The sequence below is a fragment of the Hippoglossus stenolepis genome, chromosome 1 (genome assembly GCF_022539355.2).
Source record: "Hippoglossus stenolepis isolate QCI-W04-F060 chromosome 1, HSTE1.2, whole genome shotgun sequence".
Classification (NCBI taxonomy): Eukaryota; Metazoa; Chordata; class Actinopteri; order Pleuronectiformes; family Pleuronectidae; genus Hippoglossus; species Hippoglossus stenolepis.
This window is the reverse complement of record NC_061483.1, coordinates 21,733,108-21,752,709: the sequence shown is the minus strand read 5'-3', so window position 1 is coordinate 21,752,709 and position 19,602 is coordinate 21,733,108. Positions and strand designations below refer to the sequence as shown.

General features: G+C 41.4%; 1 protein-coding gene across 1 annotated transcript in view; it reads left to right on the top strand.

Moving 5' to 3' along the window:
* cd276 (CD276 molecule) overlaps nucleotides 1-11,483 on the top strand; it is a 72,213-nt gene extending 60,730 nt beyond the window's left edge. Inside the window, exon 8 of the mRNA XM_035155155.2 lies at nucleotides 10,607-11,483. The gene's annotated coding sequence lies outside the window, so the exon portion shown is untranslated. The remainder of the gene's footprint in view (nucleotides 1-10,606) is intronic.
* Nucleotides 11,484-19,602: the final 8,119 nt, after the last annotated feature.

The following is a 19,602-nucleotide window of genomic DNA, read 5'->3' as shown; positions in this document are numbered from 1 at the left end:
TCAGAGTCAAGGTGCTGGCAGTATTGGACCCTGTGTGATGATTGGGAGCAGCCCTACACAGTATATGATCCCTCAGCCTGTGTCAGGGTAGATCTGCCTCACTGAACTCAGGATATTTTTCTGTTCAAATGAGAAAAATATCTCTTCCGTTTTGTTGTGACATAGATGTTTTGATATTGATTGGTGATATTTTAGAAGACATTTCAGAGGCACTCCATCAATTTTGATTTGACTCCCACTGATGTGTTTTGGGGCTGTGGAGAGATAACAGGAAAGTGTAGCTGCTCTCTGTTCTGTCAGAAATGAGACACAGTTCGATGAATTTAGCCGATTACTTTTAAATATTTCCTGCTGTTTAAAACCACTCCTACTTCATTCATTCTAAAAAGGGGAACCTGTACTGGAAACCCCTATATTCCCAAGACTTAGCAGCACCTCAGAAGCAGAAACAGATTTGACACACTGTTTATATTTGGCGTCCATGTCTGTGTATGTAGAGTAAAATAAACTGGATGATGCTGCTTAGTCACACCACTGTCTATGAGTCATACTGACTTCACTGCTACCTCACATTAGCAAACAGTACAGACCCACACACTACCAGTGGTTCGGTGTCTGATGTGTGATTATCTTTTATCACATTGACGTGTCACTTACAACTTGTATTTATGAGGCACTGATGAATACAAGAGAAGGTGAATAAAAGGTGATAGAAAATACAAAAATGTAATTTCCTGTAACTAGCCAAAATAAAGTCTGGCCAGCGGGAGCCAGAGAGAGGACATTAGTCATTTCTGTAGTATCCGCTGACCTTCTCGGAGACTGTTACTGCTAGGTAATGTCCCCTCGCCCGTAGACCTCTCCGCTGCTGAATCATCCTGGATCAATTATTCTAATATTTGTGTGGCAGTTTTGCTATCGATTAATGGATTTATGCAGAGTGGAGCATATCTTATTTAATAAAGCAGGTTCTGCATTTAATTAAGTCGTTTAAGAGTCAGGGGCACTTTGTTTTCATAAACCTTTATGTTATCGATACACAGGTTCACTCATGACTTATGTTTATCCACTCAAACTTTTATTATTTCATCACTAGCAGCCAAGCACAGCTAACAGAGTAAAAAGCTGTCTGCAGCCCACTCAATGTCACACTGCTTTGTGGCTATCATTAGACCTACTGTATGTTATATCAAATGTTACACACTTATTGCATGCGTTTTCCTAAGTCGCAGTGCATTGAGCTCTGAGGGCCACCATGAAATAGACACATTTTAAACACAGAGACATTTCCTTCAGGTGGCTGTTGATCACGATTGTCTTTCCCCCTGATCCTCTAACCAATAATAAACCTCTGTAAGCAAACCATGGTGGTGTTTGCTGTTATCCATCCTTCTCTTCCCACTGACGCAGCAGAGTTAAGTCAATGTCAAGAGCGCTGTCATAGATATGGGTCATAATCCACATAAGTCCAAGAGCTAACATGATGCTTCAGAAAACAGAGTGAGTCACTGGTTATTTTCAGTTTTCAGCCTTTTCCTTTGTTTTGCCAGTGGATGTGTACTCACCAACGGTTGTGTAACCACACTGTCCGAATAATGCTGGTTCCAGCAACCCTTGAACATTTTTTATATCCCCACAACGGACTCATCCGACATAAAAATAATTTATTAGAAGTAACAGTATCTTGAGAAACTTTATACATTTCCAGGTGAAATTATGCATTGGATTGACCTGGGTTCACAATTTACAAGGATTTACAAAGTCTTTTTTTGTTCTTTATGTATGTAAGAGGGCAATAAGGAATGGCATTGTTCAGAACTTTGGCCAAGCCAGAGAAGGCTGCAAATCAGAAGAGGATAAATATTCAAAGGCAGACATGAATTGAATAAAAGAAAACTCAGTGAAATGAGGAGCAGCATGAACCACCCGGTCATCTACCTGAGGACTTACGATGAATTCCAATGAGAGCGCAGATTACATTTTTTTAAGATAGGCCCTATAGGTGCAATTAGTGCTACATAATAGCACTTTCCCTCTGCTCCTTCAGCAGAGCTGTGAAATATTGATTTAATTCCCTACTATATATTCACTTAAACTCTGGACTGTCATGCTAAGAATATATCTCATTGTTACATTTTTAAGCAGTAATAGCTTAGGGTTTACTCTGTCATGGTTTTATAAGTAGAGAGTCCGTATAGGGAGTCTGTCCTCGAAGGATGGAGAAGAGATGAAAGTGGGGGGGAATAGAGTGAAGTTTAACAGGAGGAAAATAGCATAAGTGTAATTAAAAGCCTGCTGCAGTCAGGTGTAGGAGACGGGATTTGAGGCCTCTAAAGATCAGATTTTTTAATAATTATTTTTAAGTTGGTGGGAAGGGTACAGAAGGATTGGAAGAGACTGCTACATGTGGCAGATGAGGTCTGGCAGACAGTGATGATGTCTGACAGGACATTTGTGATTTCTTCAGTTTCTTCCCGGGGAGGTGCAGGGCGTCTTGAAGCGGTGTTTGACTCACTATTCCAGTATCTCTGATCTCTGCATTATTTATGCTTTTGTCTCAGCCATTTATCAGTTTTTTTTTATTTTGCGGCCTCATTCTACTGTACATCACCTGTGATGGAAAAGGTTGCGGAGATGATAGCCTCTGAGAGAAGCCAATAACAGAATATAGTAGCTCATATTGATATCAGAAAAGTGTGCTGCATAGCAATCTCTGCATACTGTTGAAAACCTTGCCAAACATCCATCCACACTGCAATAGTGCAGTGAAAAATAAAATATAACTCAGAGAATGCTGCGCTGGCTCCACTTTCTTACCTTTTATATTAATTTCAGGACATGAAACTGGTAATATGTGAGCTGTGGTAGGAGCCGCACAGCGGCCGAATCACTGATCGATGACAACTAATGAACACGGTAGGAGTTCTGCTCTGTTTGCCTCTCGACAGAGCGCTGCCTTCTCCAGAGAGCTCTTTTTCTGCTGTTTTTTTTTACCAGAAAAGCACAGGAGCCCTCATTGAAACCAACTGCCTCAGGGCTCAATTAGCTACCATAGATTCCTCATGATGCAGATGAGAGATTGTGTACAAGAGGAGCGATTTGGCGATGTTGGAAAACACACCCAAAGAGAAGTGCATGCATGAGCTCCGACAACTGGAACATTGTAATGCTGAGATATGCTATCAATGTATAGACGATCAAAAAAAGCTGTTACGAGGTCTGTAACAATCAAAATAAAGGGATTATTGGGAAAATCTGAACAGCCTCTGTCTAAACGCACAAGTAGATTGTCTTCTAGGTTTTTATATAAGGTTCTATCCACTAAAGTGTGGACATCTTTATCACATGGAGCAATACAAACTAATGCAACAGCTGCACTGCAACCTGTGACCCTGAAGTAGGTGTATGTTTTGCAGTTGTTGTGAACAACTAAGAGCTCCATGGTAATTACTTTATGCTTGGTCACTAGGCTGTGGCTTTTATCATAGCGTATTAGCATCACTTAATATTCCTCACTCATGGCTCTTGCTGTCACTTTCCATTCCTAACCAACGTGTCTGAGGTAGCATAAATGAAGGACGACAACACTTTCTGACTATTCATCAAAGCCAGGCCTCTTTGCTCCTTTTGGCATCGGAGTCCCCCTCATGGGGTCTCTGAACTTTTGCTCTTTTGAACTGTCCCATTCTGCAGCAACCAACAATTCCCAGAATAGTTTTTATAATTAGCATTGTCACAAGCAGGAGCTGGCGTTTTTCAATGGATTGCTGCCCATTGTTTACAAAGGATGGCTATCAAAGACAATATGTTCAGCACCAGAGAATTTACAGATGGCACAAACCTAAACACTGAGCAGTCCCCCGCTGCGATGGGAATATGCTAAACATGTTGTTCGCTGAATGGCGAGATGACTTTTATGTGTAGCTTTCTGAAGTGTTCACACATAATCGTGAAGTTCCACATGCTCAGATAGAGTTTAAACGTGCACGTCTCTGCAGGCTACTTAAGTTTACTTACTGTAGCAGTAAATTAACTAATGCGATAAGGAAGGCTGTGATCAAGGCACTTATGGGGGAATTGTGGTATATTTCAACCTGGGCCCAATGTTAATACATGTGGGGGTGTACATGAATGGCACTTAAAAAACATTTTTTGGAAGCAGTCTGGTAGATAGCTCTGATAGATCTGTATCAGTAGCTGCAACGTTATGGCAGTGACTACAATGTAAACTTATGGGGCAACTGTGACAGTGCACAAAATGTCCACTAAAAGAGCTTTTTCAACAACAAAAACCTAAAATTGTTATTCTGGGTCTTTGCAGACTCGCTCGCAGCCGTGCAGCAGCTAGGTGTTCCCGCTGTGCTTCTCTCTCTGCAGCAAACCAAGTCTCTGGAGAGTCTCACTTACCAATCTGAAAAAAGCCCTTTTACACGACAATTTGTGGAATACTGGTCCGACTGGACCGATGGGAACGACTATTGGACCAAAAGTACCATTCAGTTACTCACCCACATTTTTCTAACCATAGGGACCAGGTTCTGACTTCTGACTTCAGAATGTTTTTCGGGAAGAGGTTGTTCTGTTACAGCTAAAGAATCAGGTACGATCAATATAGTGTAGTCGATTGGTGGTGCACCAGTAAATATTCAACCTTAGTCAGTTTCCTGTCCTGTGGTTAGAGATTATCTGAAAAACCCAGTGTATTCAGACTAGTCACTTATAATCTTTTTAAGCCTTTTTCATTGCTGCCTCCAGTCTGCAATGTTTTCTCAGCAATTACACGACTGTCTGTGTCATTTCCATCCCTCTATTTTACAGTCTGTGACATTGGCAACAACAAGGTGCACAGACACAGTAGGGTATCGGTAATTGTGCATCAGGCAGCAATTGTTTATTGCTATAAAATAGGGAGCAAACTATTTTTACACACTGTCAAGCAGTGTTATTTTACATGATTGAAAGTCATTAAAAGACATACTAATATAGTCTGTTTATACGTTACCAAAATCATTAGTTTGGCATTGACCTCTGTATACCGGTGATAATCTAAAGTGTGCAATGAAATGCTCCTGAATGAAAACTCATTGACGTAAACATGTCACAGTCCCTCAGCTTTGTTCAGTTCAGCATATAAGGTGACAGTCACCTTCACGCTGCATCAGCAAACAAATAAATCACAACACAGGTGGAAGATGGTCATGGCATGTCACCCCGTGTGACTCTAGATATTCATCCAGATTAACATACTCATGGAATAAATGGTATAGGGTAAATGATTGACTCGCCCACTGAGGTGCCCTGTGTGTGAGTGTGAGCACAGAATAAACTGTGACTCTTCCTCTCCCCTCCTCCTACTTTTCTCCCGGTACTGAGTCACCTCGCCTCTGGGGCTTACCGCAGGAGTCTCTTCAAACGATCCTTTAGACTGAAGTGAAGAATCAAGATTAATGCACTTCCACGTCCCACCCAGGCTCTTGGGGAAAAAGTCTTATAATTAACACCAGGGGGCTGCAGGTTGATTTTGGAGAGAGGTCAAGGGTGATGTACCTCAACCACAGAAAAAGACCTGATAAAAGATTGTTAGAGTGTGCGGTGTAGGCTGTGGCTTTGGAACAACACTAGTGTGGTAACAGATTTCTTTTTCTTTCTTTTTTTGTCAATTCCATAGACCTGCTTCTGCAAATAGTTCTTCACATTTGTGTGTTTCTACATTGTAACTGTCTGCCCCTATCCTGCAGGAGAAAAGACACATGTTACCCAGATTCAATGTATCAGTCGACTGAAATAATTGTTTGACATTTTGAAAAATGCACATTCATTTTCTTTCAGAAAGATAAATGAGAAAGTTTGGAGCATTCTTGTTGAACAATTGATTTAAAGCTAGCGCTAGCAGCTTGTTGGCCTAGCTTAGCACAGAGACTAGAAACAGCAGCTCACTAATTTATATGTTATGTCATGTTTTACAAAAATAACTAGTTGTGGTTCTACACTGAGGCTTTATGTGCCCAGACTGTTTCTTTGCCAGGAAAGGTTAGTTCAGATCTTTGGCGCAAACACAACCAGTTGTATTATTATTGTATTTTTTTTTGTAGAGGTTGAAATAATATGATATTGTGTGTTATTCTATTAACTTTAAAAGTGCTAGAAGGTTTTTCAGCCAGTTTTCGAGATTTTATGCTAAGCTAAGCTATCCAACTGCTAAAGGCCAATTCATGCTTCTACGTCGACGTTAAGCCGTAGGCTATGAGTAGACGTGTACCTTACCCAGAGCCCTACGTCGTACCCTGACTTGCACCTCCCCAAAAATGTTACTACGCGTTGAGGCGCCGCAGACCGCAAGAGCATCGCATTTCTGGTAGACTCCCCGCCATTTTTTTATTGAGTCGAAGGAACGAACACGGAGGACGTCTTTCTTTTCTTCGTTGCAGTTCTTTGAGAAAAAGTTTTTGCTCTTCAACATCTATCAGCTCCAACTGGACGGCACTCAAAACCAGCATAGAAACTCTGCCATTAAATTGCAGCGCGACACAAACACACCTAAAGCCAACTATGAATGCTCGGCCCGGTACCTACGGCGTAGCTTCGACGCAGAAGCATGAATTGGACTTTACTCTACATTAGCTTCATAATTACCATACAGACATGATAGTGGTATCAATCCTCTCATCTAGCTCAACTGTAAGAAACCTTATTGTTCTAAATGTCAAACTGTTTCTTTAATAATACAACTGTGTACATTAGCTGATTATTAGCATGAGCAAAAAATTTGCATTAGCCTTTTAAAAGCCTTTAAATGTTTCTCAGATGCTACAACAGCAACATTATACGTATCAGGTGCCCTAATATAAGACTTCTCTACGACATAGATCTTTATATAAAAAGGATTCTTGGCCCAACTTATATAGAAACCTGAAGTACAACAGATACAAAATCTCAGTCTTACACTACATTGGAGGGGCAGTCTGGGTCACTGGAAGTCATGTCAGGATTGTTATTATCTTTTTAATAACGGAGACTGTCTCAAGGTACATCTTATCCTGCTGGCGACTCCTCGCACACAATATTTAGCAACAAATTCCCTGACATGTTTGTAAAAATGACTTCACAACTTATTTTAAAAGAGGGGGGGCTGTGAAAGAGAATGAAAAAGCGACACTTAACTATATCTGGTGGCATATTTTGAAGCATAAACCATACAATTTACTTGGAGGCTATGTATATACACCTCACTATTTGTGTCCTGCAGGACCCAGGGGATCCTCTTTCTATTTGAGGCTTTTAGAGTAATTGTTGAAATGTAAATGTTTCCATGAAAGACAATCTGTATATCATTTTTTGAGCAGTATACGTTGTGCTTCGTAATTATCCATTCTTGCGTCATTAAATATTCACAGTGTGTTTGATGGTGATCTTTAAGTATCACCGAGGTTAGGTGACTTTCTCATTATCCCAGATACTTCTCCAAGGTTGTTTCACTTTCTTTCACAGTCCCACGCCTGGTGTTTGTCTTTGATAGTTACTTTGCTTGTTGTTGTTTCTGTCGGTGTCAGAAAGCAGCAGGCCTGCTGATTTTGTTCTGCTCCAGATATAAACAAAATATATGAAAGAAAGGGGAAGTTACACAGTGGAGAGAATGAGATATGGCCCTCGCATTTCAATGTATATTAGGGAAGAAACGGGCACAGTGTGGATTTACAATGGTGCATTAGATTGAATCCATTGTGCCGCTGCATCTTTCACATGAACAGTACTATAGCTGGGGCAAATTAGTGTGAAATCTGGTGAACTTGCTGTAAATGAATCTGTCCATCAGCTCGTGTCTCAGGTGTTGGAGTGGACGAGCGGCTGTGCTGCCGCGGCTGCTCTGGATTCACAGACAGAGAGAAGCCGTCGATTAAACACTTGCGTTGCAGTTTGCGTTTTTTTTAAGAATCCCAGAAAAGTCAGGCTGGTTGTTCCTGTTATTTTCTAAGATGTTAATTATCTCTGCTGAGGATGTTCATCCGAAGTCTGGAGGCGAGTAGAGGTAGATTTAAATCAGGTAAGAAGATATATGTGTGAAAACAGTGTTTTGTACTCATTTGGATGACGGATGAGTTGACAAGTTGGATTACTCTCTGTCAGGAGGCAAATAGGAACCAGACTTCAAATACAGCACTGCTCCGTAAAACAGACATCCTCGCAGTGAGCTTTGCAATTTGCGAGGATTCCTATCATTTAGGACATGACAGACTTTATAACTCTATCAGTTTTTGCTTTGACATTTTGAAGCTGCTGGCAATGCCCTCAGGGTTTCATCTAGGATTTATCTACATCACACCAGCCTGTCATGAGTGAAATGTAATAAAAGGATGATAATGAGCGTCAATTAGGAGGAGTAGGAAGATGCTCGGTAGCAGAACTATTCTTGTATTTCTTGGGATGAAATATTAGGATAGACACAGTTAGTGCTTCAAACATGAGAATACATCTGCTCAGTGAGTGCACGCTGACTTTCCTTGTTATCGTACAATGGAAACAGCTCACAGTCATCACGATTGTCCCGGGCCAAATTGTTAACTATAAGCGGTTGATTACTATAACTGAATCACGTAGCTTCTAAATGATAGTCCCAGAATTTGAGGGAAAGGTAATAGCGTTTTTTAAGTTAAGGACGATATCAGATTGCGCACTCACGCATGAACACGCGCTGACTCCGCTGCTCACTTTTCTCTCTCTCTCTCTCTCTCTCTCTCTCTCTCTCTCTCTCTCTGTCTCTCTCTCTCTTGCGCTGACTCACAAACTCACACACACAAAGACACACACCGACACCAACTCAGCTGACATCCCTGACCCGCTACAGTTAAAACATTGATTTGTTTGAAATGACGCCACAATATCTAAACTGATCATCACAAAGTGATCAATACTTTTCTTAAATTAGTAAAATCTTTCTTCATAGTTGCACATTCATTCATTAACTCAGCTCATCTCTCTCTGTGATTGGACACGTGTAAACTCAGAATGGGTAAAACTACAGAATTTGTAAACTAGAGCCGGAGGAGATGGCGGAGCGCACTCTGTTTGACTCGATTCGGTTGGTAGTGCACAGCGCAAATGATAGAGATGCAGAGAGGAGCAGTAAATTACCGACAGAGCCGGTAAAAACTGTAAAAAAATATTTGAAACAGGGATGAGAGGTCTAGACAAAAAGCTTTAGTGTTAATGGAACAGAGAGCATGTGTTTCCACTACCACAAGGCAGAGCTTATTAGCTCCTCACTGGGTGTTTACGTTGCATCGCTCACCAGGAAGGAGAAATTAAAAGATCACATGGGTTTGCCCATCAGGACGATGGGCAAACCCACTGTATTCATTTAGGAGTGCAGCAGCGTGCTGATATAGCCGACTGCCTTGAATAATGTATGTAAAAACTGAATCTCAGGGCCTATAGCAAACTGTATTGCTTTTAAAAGCTTCAAGCAGGAGAGCGTCATGTGTGACATGATTAAAGTCCACCCAAGTTAATTCAATGTGTTAAATGATGCAGGGAGAGCAATTTCTTTTCGCTGTGGGGGTGGGGGGGTGGTCCACAGGGGCTACGAGTGAGGAGAGACATCAGAAGTTCAGAACGATGGGTTGCGTGTGATGCAGCGAGGAGGATAACTCGAAGGAGAAAGAATTGAAGGTCGTTACATCCTTGGAAACACAGCTTCCAAATTACCTCCAACAAGGAGGTTATTTTTTCATGTTTTCCGGCATTTTCAGGGGGAAGACAACTTGGAGTGTGAGCAATTTGGTGCACATCCAAATACAAATCCAGATCTAGTGGATTTGAATGTGGTTTCTGCTGTACGGTAACAAATAGGGCTAGAAACCTTTAACTACCACCCAAGTGTAGCAGAGATAATGGTAAATGTGCTGCATTTAAATAGCACTTTTCTAGTCTTAACAACCGTTTAAACTGCTTTACAGTACAGGTGATATTCACCAATTCAGTCATGCATCTCATTTACACGCTGCAGGAACAGGCCTCACGAGCAATTTGGGGTTTAGTGTCTTAAACGCATACTTCCTAAGATTTCAGCTTGCAGATTGGACGAGCAGGGAATCAAACCATCGACCCGCTCTTCCTCTCTGATTAATCTTTGGAATGTTTTTTCAATTAATCGACTATTAATTGAATAAAAAGATGAACGTGACGGTTAATCTTTTTCAGCTGTTTATTCAAAAAGCTACTTATTGGTCTTCTGTTACAAATATCTGCAACTAATTCCTACTTTGATTCCAGTTTCATGCTGTAATAATATATACGATTCTAATCTTAAATTTGCCTTAATCCAATATCCCTTAACTTTAACTAGTCAGATTAGTGGCTTTGGTTACTTGTATTGATGCTAAATGTGCTTGTTTTCTCCACTTGCTATTAGAAATAATACAAATGTATCAGTAATCTTCTTGTGATCCCAGATTTGACCTGCTCTGTTTGCTTTAGATATTGGGTCAGCTGCTGGTTATTGTGACCAGCCGTGAAGTGTTTTATTATTTTTCAAAGCTAATAACCTCTCTCACGGTGAACGACCTGACATTATATGAATTGTGTTTTTGTGTCCTTTTTTTCCTTCCAGGAGCCGGGGCCAGACGGCGAGCAGGAGATGAGCCTGGCGGGTAATCCCAGTCCACCTATCCATCAACCTGGAGACTATTTCCAGCGTCCCCTACAGAATGTCAAAGCCGCGCTGAGCAGAAGATGAGTCCATCATCTTCTTTCTAAGACTTTCCCCCGAGTTTCCATCAAAACACATAAACACATCATGTGCCATTATTTTTTATTGCCCTCCCTTTTTCTTCTGTCAATGGAGGGCCGCAGCAGTGAGTGAATGCAGCTGAGCGGGTCGTCCTCTGTGCAGTATGCAAAGGAGACGCTCTGTTTGAGAACTACAGGATGTGACAGGATCCTCTCTCGGTCGCTGACATCAGTCTGTATGGGCTTCGATGGGGCATGTGCCAGAGATCTCCTGTCTAATAGGAAGTGAGACACTTAAAGAAATGACCCTGCCTCAGTTGCCATCACTGACTCTCTGCCAGGGAGAGAGCTCGGCTCTCCCATTACTCCTGCACTTGCTAATTAGCGTCTGTCGTTGGAGTAACTTGTACCTGTCAGTGTGTGCCGCTCTCCTATATTCAGCAACTTGAAGGAATTGAAATTGAATGCCAGCTAAGCTCCAACAAACTGCAAATGGTGCATGGGATACACCCTGATTCTCTCACTGACCTGACAGCCTTATATGTAAGAAATAGTTTTTAATGAACACAGACTATCTCAGCTAGTTGGTCTGCAATGTTTTATCTCCTCCAGGCCGGGGACCGTACAAGTCGTTTTATTGCTTCTTTTTATTTTTTGGTACTTGAGCAAGTCCCTGTGCCATATGTCCATGTATGAATGCCAAAGCCATTTGTGTCAGAGAGCCCAGTGCCTATTTACATTAAAGAGACTTGTTTAAACTGCTTGGTCATTGTTAATTATTGGTCCCATTGTCAGGGCAACTTTGTGCTTGTTCAAGCAAAACAAGGTCGAGTTTATTACAGACATTTCTTCTCCCGCAGGACGAGCCACGCTGCTCGAATTCATCCTCCTCTTTTTTTTCTCATGAGTTGCCGAATAGACAACTCTACATAATGACTAAAACATGAATTATGGTCAGAGTAATACAAATATTTCATTTACATGCAGATCAACACTGACAAGTTGAATTGTTCCCAGTTAGACGCGGCCCTATTTTAGGGCTAATCCCTCTCTGTTTGCAGATGCTCAGTCATCCCAAACATTTTACTTGTTTTGAATAATGGATTTTCACTGTGATTGTTTGTTGCTGTCATATGTGAAATAGCTACCTTGCATCAAGTCTGAATTGTATAAGTAGTGCAGAGATATCTCCCGAACACACACACACACACACACACACACACACACACACACACACACACCACACGCACATGCACAGGAACACGCTCTCATACCGTGTCCTCTGCCTAAGCTGGATGAGACTGTTGATCAAACCCCAGGCTCTGCACAAGTGCGCAGATCTCTCTGTACAGTAGCCCTTGACCTTGCTGCGTGTCCTCATGGCCCAGACACCCGCCTGAAATTAAATTACAGATTAGTGGCTCTAGGCCCAAAGAGGGGTTTATTTGGTTGGCCCCTCTCTGAGAAGCGCTCACTCTCCCATTCAGGGACTGAAAAAAATGTCATGGGATTTAAGGAAGAAAATGCCAGTCTTCAAGACATTTTCTTTCTTCCGACAGCGAGCGCCGGGACCAGTGGTGCCCTGAAACTGAATTGTCTGTAAAGATTCCCAAATCTTGCAGAGTAGGACGAAGGGACAGAGGAGCGGAGGAAATAGGTTTGTGAGTGCGACGAAGCAAAAAACAGAATAAATAAATGAATCATAGCAACGAAAAAGAAAGAAATTCTGGGGAAGTGGCAGCTCACTGCTGGATGTACACCTTGAGAATGAAAGGAAATTATGAATTCAATTAAAATAATTCTTACGAGACCGAGGGAGCAAATGCCAGCCCCTCATTAATTTGGAAGTCTGTCAAGCCTTTCGTAGTCCCTAATTACAAATTAGTCACTTTAGAAAACATTCAGTGGCAAGTGACCATCCATTGGAAATCAAAAAGAGGATGAAGAAAAACATTTTGTCAAGTGAAATGTGCCGGAAAAGAAAAATTACTTTGATAAATTAATAAATAAAACATCTAACTTACCGGACACAGGTTCTGCGGTCTTAATAAAAAGACTTATTTAGAGGAAGCCCGCTTGATTTGGCCGAGCGAGTTATAGTTCTGCACTTAACTCACTCCGCATCCGTAATTGATCACAGTAAATGCCACCTTTCACAGACCCGGGTTCAAGAGGATAAATGCTTAAGATGCTAATGTCACGTCTTTATTTATCTATCAATATAAAACCCTTGGCAGGGTTCTGACTTGCCCCTCAGCCAAGCCTCAGACAGCGTTACACACAAACAATCATCTCACAGATTTAATAGTCTTGAACCCAAATATAATCGCACTACAAGATGAGAAAATAATGATGCATTACCCCAAAAAGCACAGTGTGTCTTCCTTGAGGGTCCCTGGGGTGAAACTGTGAATCACACTGACTCTGTTACTTTTTAAAACAAACTCGTAGTTTTGCAGCTCCTGGTCTTATTGGAAACTTGGACCACTTTGATAAATGAAATTACTGATTGAAATGATAGATTCCTGCTCATATAAAAGTTGCTTGTCTTTTGTGATAGTGGGCACAGTCTACACGCTCCATTATTTTCACCAGGTCTTTATCTTCTAAGCTGAAATCTGTGGGAAACCATGTTCAAAAACAAGTCAAATATTTGTCTTTGAAATTTCTGTTTATTCATATTTTATTCCACCTGTTTTTAGTTGATTCAGCCGCTGAGCAGAGTATATGTGAGCGTCAGCCGTTTCCAGTCCTGTTCAGAGTGTCCTGTGATCACTTCCCCAAGTCTACGCTCCATGAATGTACAGAAACAGGTGCCAGAGGAGAGACGACTACAGTCCCCGATAAGTTTTGATCAGTCTAAACTGCCACACACACACACACACACACACACACACACACACACACACACACACACACACACACACACACACATAGAGACACCCTTCATCCACGGCCTTGGTACATGTTGTTATTGTGAACACATCTGTTGGCTGTTTGTGGCTAAAAACACAGACTGAACAAACACTCCGGCAGTCAGATCCTCACAAATAAAGCCAGGCACAAAAAAAGAACGAAAAATCGTCATCAGCCCAGACGGGATGATCCAATATTTAGAAGCGAGAGAGAAAACCGGCGCTCCTATTTTTCGAAAAGCTACTCCAAACTCAGGCAAAACAACAGAGCTGTGCTCCCACTCCACTCAGCTCTCTTACCCGCGGCTCGGACTATGGTTCAAACACCACAATAAATTCATATTAGCACTTCTGCTGCTCTGCATTTGACTTGATTTGAACGGGAGGTCTAAGTAAAGTAGTCCCTCAAATATGACCAGTTGTGCTCCTTAAATTTTAGCACACATTAAATGCATAGTGTGCTCCAGTAAATATTCCACTTTAGGATTTTAAGCATTTTGTTTAACACATATTTCCTATGCATGTGTACCTCTTACACAATTTCACTGCTACATGAATAATTGCCATCGCTTCCACTAAAAGTAGCTTCAGTCAGAGAGCAGGCAGCTGGCAGCTTTTCCTTTTCATACTTGCTTGTGTCCCACATTGTGTTCAGGATGGGACACCTGAGGTCAGTGGCTCTCGGTCCAAGTCCTGTGAAGCCCACAACTCTGCTCGTTTCATTCAAGCAGTCTAATCAGGGACTGATTCACACCAGGGAAAGCAAGTGAATGCAATTAAGTAGACGGCGGTAAAAAAAAAAAGGAAAAGCCAGCTCCAGGATTGAAGACCACTGTGTAATTGGTTTATTCATGGAAACAGGGGATACTCTATCACAAGTTATCAAGGTGCATGTAAATAGCTTGGGCTGCGGCCAGTAGCCGGGTGCTCTGGATGTGAGCACAGTGTGTAAACACTTCCGAAGAATTTTGCTCCCCATGAGTGTCCTTGCATCATTTTTACGATCTGCTGTGTTTGTTCACCGCTTAAGGAGAAAACAGTGCCAGCATTTTACGCCGTGTTTTATTTCTCCTGAGGAGGTTCGATAATGTGTTTAGTATGCAGACGCCAGAGCAAAACATAAAACAGGCAAAGCAGCTGCGACGGCGTTCTGCAAATATGGGGATGCTGAGAGTGTGTCAGAGCCGATGGCGGCAGGACACAAACGCATGCAGGCAGGTTCAGTGAAGGGACCTGAAGTGATGAAGTGGAGAAAACCGGGCTTACGGACACAGAGATGGACTAACAGCAGACACACGGGGAAACATAAGAACAAACAGGCGATCTGCTGAGAAGATGAAGAATCTGGGAACAAACGTGAGAGTGGGCAGTGAAGCTCAGGTGACATGGACATGGAGTCTGAGCACATCTGGTGAGTGGATTGGAGAGTGACAGGAGGGCAAAATAAATAGGACTGAAACAGGAATCGGGGTTATAATCTAAAACAGGGAAGAAGAGAGCCTAAAGAAAATGATGATACTGCTTATAATCATATATAATCAAACACTTTCAATCCAGAAAGACACTCTTCACACAACACACACTTCAGTGTTTATCACAGTTTGAAACTGCCCTGTTATTAATCCCTATATTAGGTCAGAAGAAGAAAACAATTGTTAATTCAACACTGACTTATGGAGAAGTTGTTATAGTTGAAGTCAAAATGTTATCTTTAAATCAATATTACCACAGCAGCAGCAACAGTAACAATTTATATGCTGCAAAAACCCATTGAGTCAACTCTGTATAAGGGTCATGTTTTCACATTGAAATACCAACATTTAATCAATATTGTTCTCTAATTGTGCCAATGTCCAACTCTCCTGCCTAAATAATTTAAACTAAATAAGGATTTGGGAGCAGTTAGTTTGGGAGGGATGTGGGACACAAATAGATGTAGTTTGACTAAAGTCCTTTAGAGAAACAGAAACCGTCAAATACTTTTTTTGTTTACTCAGCACCTCCTTTGAAACTGATGGAAGCTTATTTTATAGCACGATGTACTGTGAGTTTATTGTTGAGTAAACATGAGCATTTAAAACTCATATTTGACCATATTGTATTATAGTGAGCTCAGGCCAATACTATGACTTACTGTCCCCCTACACATTTTATTACTTGGGTACACACTGTCTTCCACAACCAAAGTAATGTTGAGATATTGTATTGACAATCTGTGATATATGATCCGTGTAATTTGATTGATATTTGTTCATATGATAGTTCATATCAATGTAGGTTCAGCCGTTCACTGTTAATGAGATAGTATTATATATATGCACATTCACACCAGGGTGTCTTTACCAGTTGCCAAAGAGCTGGTTTGAGGTTAGATCAATTTCCTGGAGGGAATCATGATATGAAGAATATTGAATTCATAACACTCCTCAGTGAATGGCAAACAGCCTTAGTGGGCATGAGGTGTTGGCACAAGGAGTTGAAGTCTGACAATAAGGGTTCCTGCTGGGAGGGCAGACATGCCACGACACAATAAAGAGCAACAGATAATTGATGTTTTTAAGAAGTAAAGGCTCAGTCCAACTTTTCCGAATACCAGCTGTGAATATACACAGAATTCCTTGAAGGGATTTCTCTATAGCTGCAAGATTGAACTGTCACGTCAGACCTTTTGATATCGCTGCAGTCAAAAAACTGCTTAAAGACGACTGATATTTACAGCAGCGAGAGAATAATATTACTGGCATTGAAATGGAGGTGAGCATATTATCAGACTGTCGTGGTGAAGAGGGAGCTCAGGCTGGAGGCAGAGCTCTTGATTTACTAGTTCAAAAGTTCACTGAAGATCATGAACTCTGGGTAAAGAGGAAAAAAGAAGGATTGCAGAGTCTGACAGTTGAGATAGCATTCCTTCACGTGGTGTCCTGGCTCACTGTGAGGGACAGGGGCAGGACCTTCAGATGTCTGCGGTGAGCTCGGAGTGCAAAGTCAGTGGAGGTGTTCGAGCATCTGATCACGATGCAACCTGGATTCTTCCCTGTGGAGGTGTTTGGGGTTCGTGGGCTGACCAGGAGACCATCAGCCTGGGAAGGATCCCACATAAGGGGCTTCAGGATCTGGCTGATGTACTGCAGGTGCATGCTTACAACCTGGGACATTATGTATGGTTCTCAGTTTGATCTTAGTTTAGTTAATGAGTGAAATGTGTATTGAATTATTAAACATTGATAAAAACACAAATATTTGCAGTTTTCTTTTAGCCAGTGATGCTGAAAACATGTATCAAGGGTCACACGCAGCTAAACCTCAATCCCTGGTGTTGTGTTGCTGCTGGATGTAAAAGATACAAGAGATTTTTCTCTATCAGAAAAATGTGACTCTCCAACAACCTGTTTTCTGTATATTCAAATATTAAGTTCACAAATGTGCACAGATTACCTACTTCACTGGTGCACAGTGCACCTGACCTCTGGTGAAGAGGTTCTATTTTTATCGGCGTATGTCTGTTAAATCAGCAGCAATACAGAAACACTACTGGACAGATTACCGTGTAACTTAATGGAAGGATGTGGTATGGTTTTCAGAGGGTGGATCCAGGATTCATTAACATTGCAACACCAATTCCCCAGGGAATAATGCATGGATCTAGATATTAAAAATTACACATATTTAGGGGACTAATATCTATGGTTGTGTAAGATTTGATGCAGCTTGATTGAATTTAAGGGGACTGTTGGGCCTTGGTGGAAGCATGTGATCTCATTAGTGTTATTCTTGTTTTCGTGCATGTTACTTATTCTTTTGAAACCTGACGCTGCCATTGATCCAACATTTATAAAATGGCTAAATACCCCTATACCAACTGAAGCTGGTACAGCAGTTCACCACAATGAAATGAACAATGACAGCTGCGTGCTCTCTATAGCAACACAACGTACATGTACTCTCTCAGTGCGTCTCACGTTCAACCAGCAGTTTAGTGCCAAACTTCTAGAAACACACTAATGGTCTCTGAAGAAGACAGGAAGGAAAGGTCAGTGGATTGAGGTTTGTGTTTAAAATAAACATCAAAGACAGGTAGGTGCAGTGGGTACAACAGGTAGTGGAGCTGGACCCGTTGAACCCAGAGGGGTGGGCTCCTGTACTGGTAAACTGTATAATATATAGTCCACTGTTGAAATGAACATCCCTTGATATTACAGCTCTCATCAAAGGAGATACCTTCATATTCAAAGTCTATGAAGGTCCAACAAAACAGGAGAGGTCATGCAGTGCCGACAAAAATTAGAATCATCACACGGTCAAACATAAATTAAAGAAAGAAGAATATATCTTGAGACAGTATATAAGCACTAAGTCTAAAAGACCCAGTTTTGATTAAGACAGAGCCAGCTATTAAGCTTTAATGAGTTGGGTACCTATGTAGTGAAGACCTTCTCATGATCAATTCCTAAAGTTTTATAGCTGAACTATTCCGCCACCAAATCTTGATGTATACAAACCAAACTCAATTCCTGAGTGTGTTCTGACACCTTAAAACCTCTCATTCAAATTTAATGCAACAACACACAACTGTGTTGGTTCAGTTTACATCCTTCATCCATTTCTGCATGTTTGGTTTTCATTGAAGTAAAAGCATTTTCTTGTCATGTCATTAAACTTTAATCTCCACTTATCTTTGCTCACATCATGTCGGCACATGCGGTAACATTAGTTCAGGTCGATACCTCCCGTCCCAGGTTCCTTTATTAACTTTGTCAATGTGTATTACAGGGAGCAAATCTGTGGAGGGTGTGCAGAGCCACACAGATGGATACCCCAGAGCAGCAGTGAAAATCAAAGGCGCCGCTGCTTCTCAGCAGCATCACTTCAGCACGTCGCAATGTGTCTGCTACTGTAAAATACTATTTAACATTTGGATCAGTTCTCTTCCACACAGTGGCTACATAGATTGTTTTTCAGTGCATGAGTTGTTTGTTGTGGCCATGCAAATAATGACTGTGCTCTCTCAGCAGCAAAGGCATGACATTGTTCCAACACTGTGACTCAGGAGACGGGGGTTTGTGTTCCAAGTAAGTAAGAACTAATTAGTTTGAACCATGAAGGTGGTTGCTTTATTACTTTAGCTTTAGTTGCCTAAACTTGAGCGGACCTTAAGAGGTCACAGACCAGAAAGGACACTGTACTGGCACATTCACAGATCTATCGCAGGCATTCACTAATGTGTCTTCACATATACTGTACAATGCAATAGAAAGCAGCTTGGGATGCAATTTTGTGATCGAACCCAACAGAGCCTGAGCCAAAATGATCTGAGCCCAACTCGAACCAGACAGGCATTATGTTTTTTTCTGTTTGAACCCAATGTGAGTTTAATCTCTTTCCCAAATTATAGGGACGTGCAGCATAAAAAATCAAGTAGACAGCCCAGACAATGTGACCGAACCAGATCCGTGTGACTACACATATAGATTGTGAATACACATTTGATTCCTCTACGCATTCACAAATTTCAGCACACATTTACAAATCCGATTCCACACACTGATTAAGATACAGTGACACAACTTTCCACACACACACACACACAAATAATATTGCCTCAATATTAGACCCATAACACTGGCATTGAAGGACGTTTGTAGATGTGAGGACTTTTTGAATTATAAAGACGACAACTGAGCATCATCAACATGTATTTTTCATATACTGTCACACAGTTTTTGGCATCTGGAACCCCCACAGCAGTCGACCTCAGCCTCTGTTGACTCTGATGTTACTTGTTCTCATTCCAGCAATAAATATGTTATAATATAGAGCGACACGGTGGTGCAGTGTTTACCACTGGTGTCTCACAGCAAGAAAGTTCCTGGTTGATTCTTTCTGTGTGTTTTTGTTGTTTTTTACTCCAGCTTCCTCCTGCAGTCCAAAGACATCACAGGCTGGGGGGGTCAGGTTAGATGGA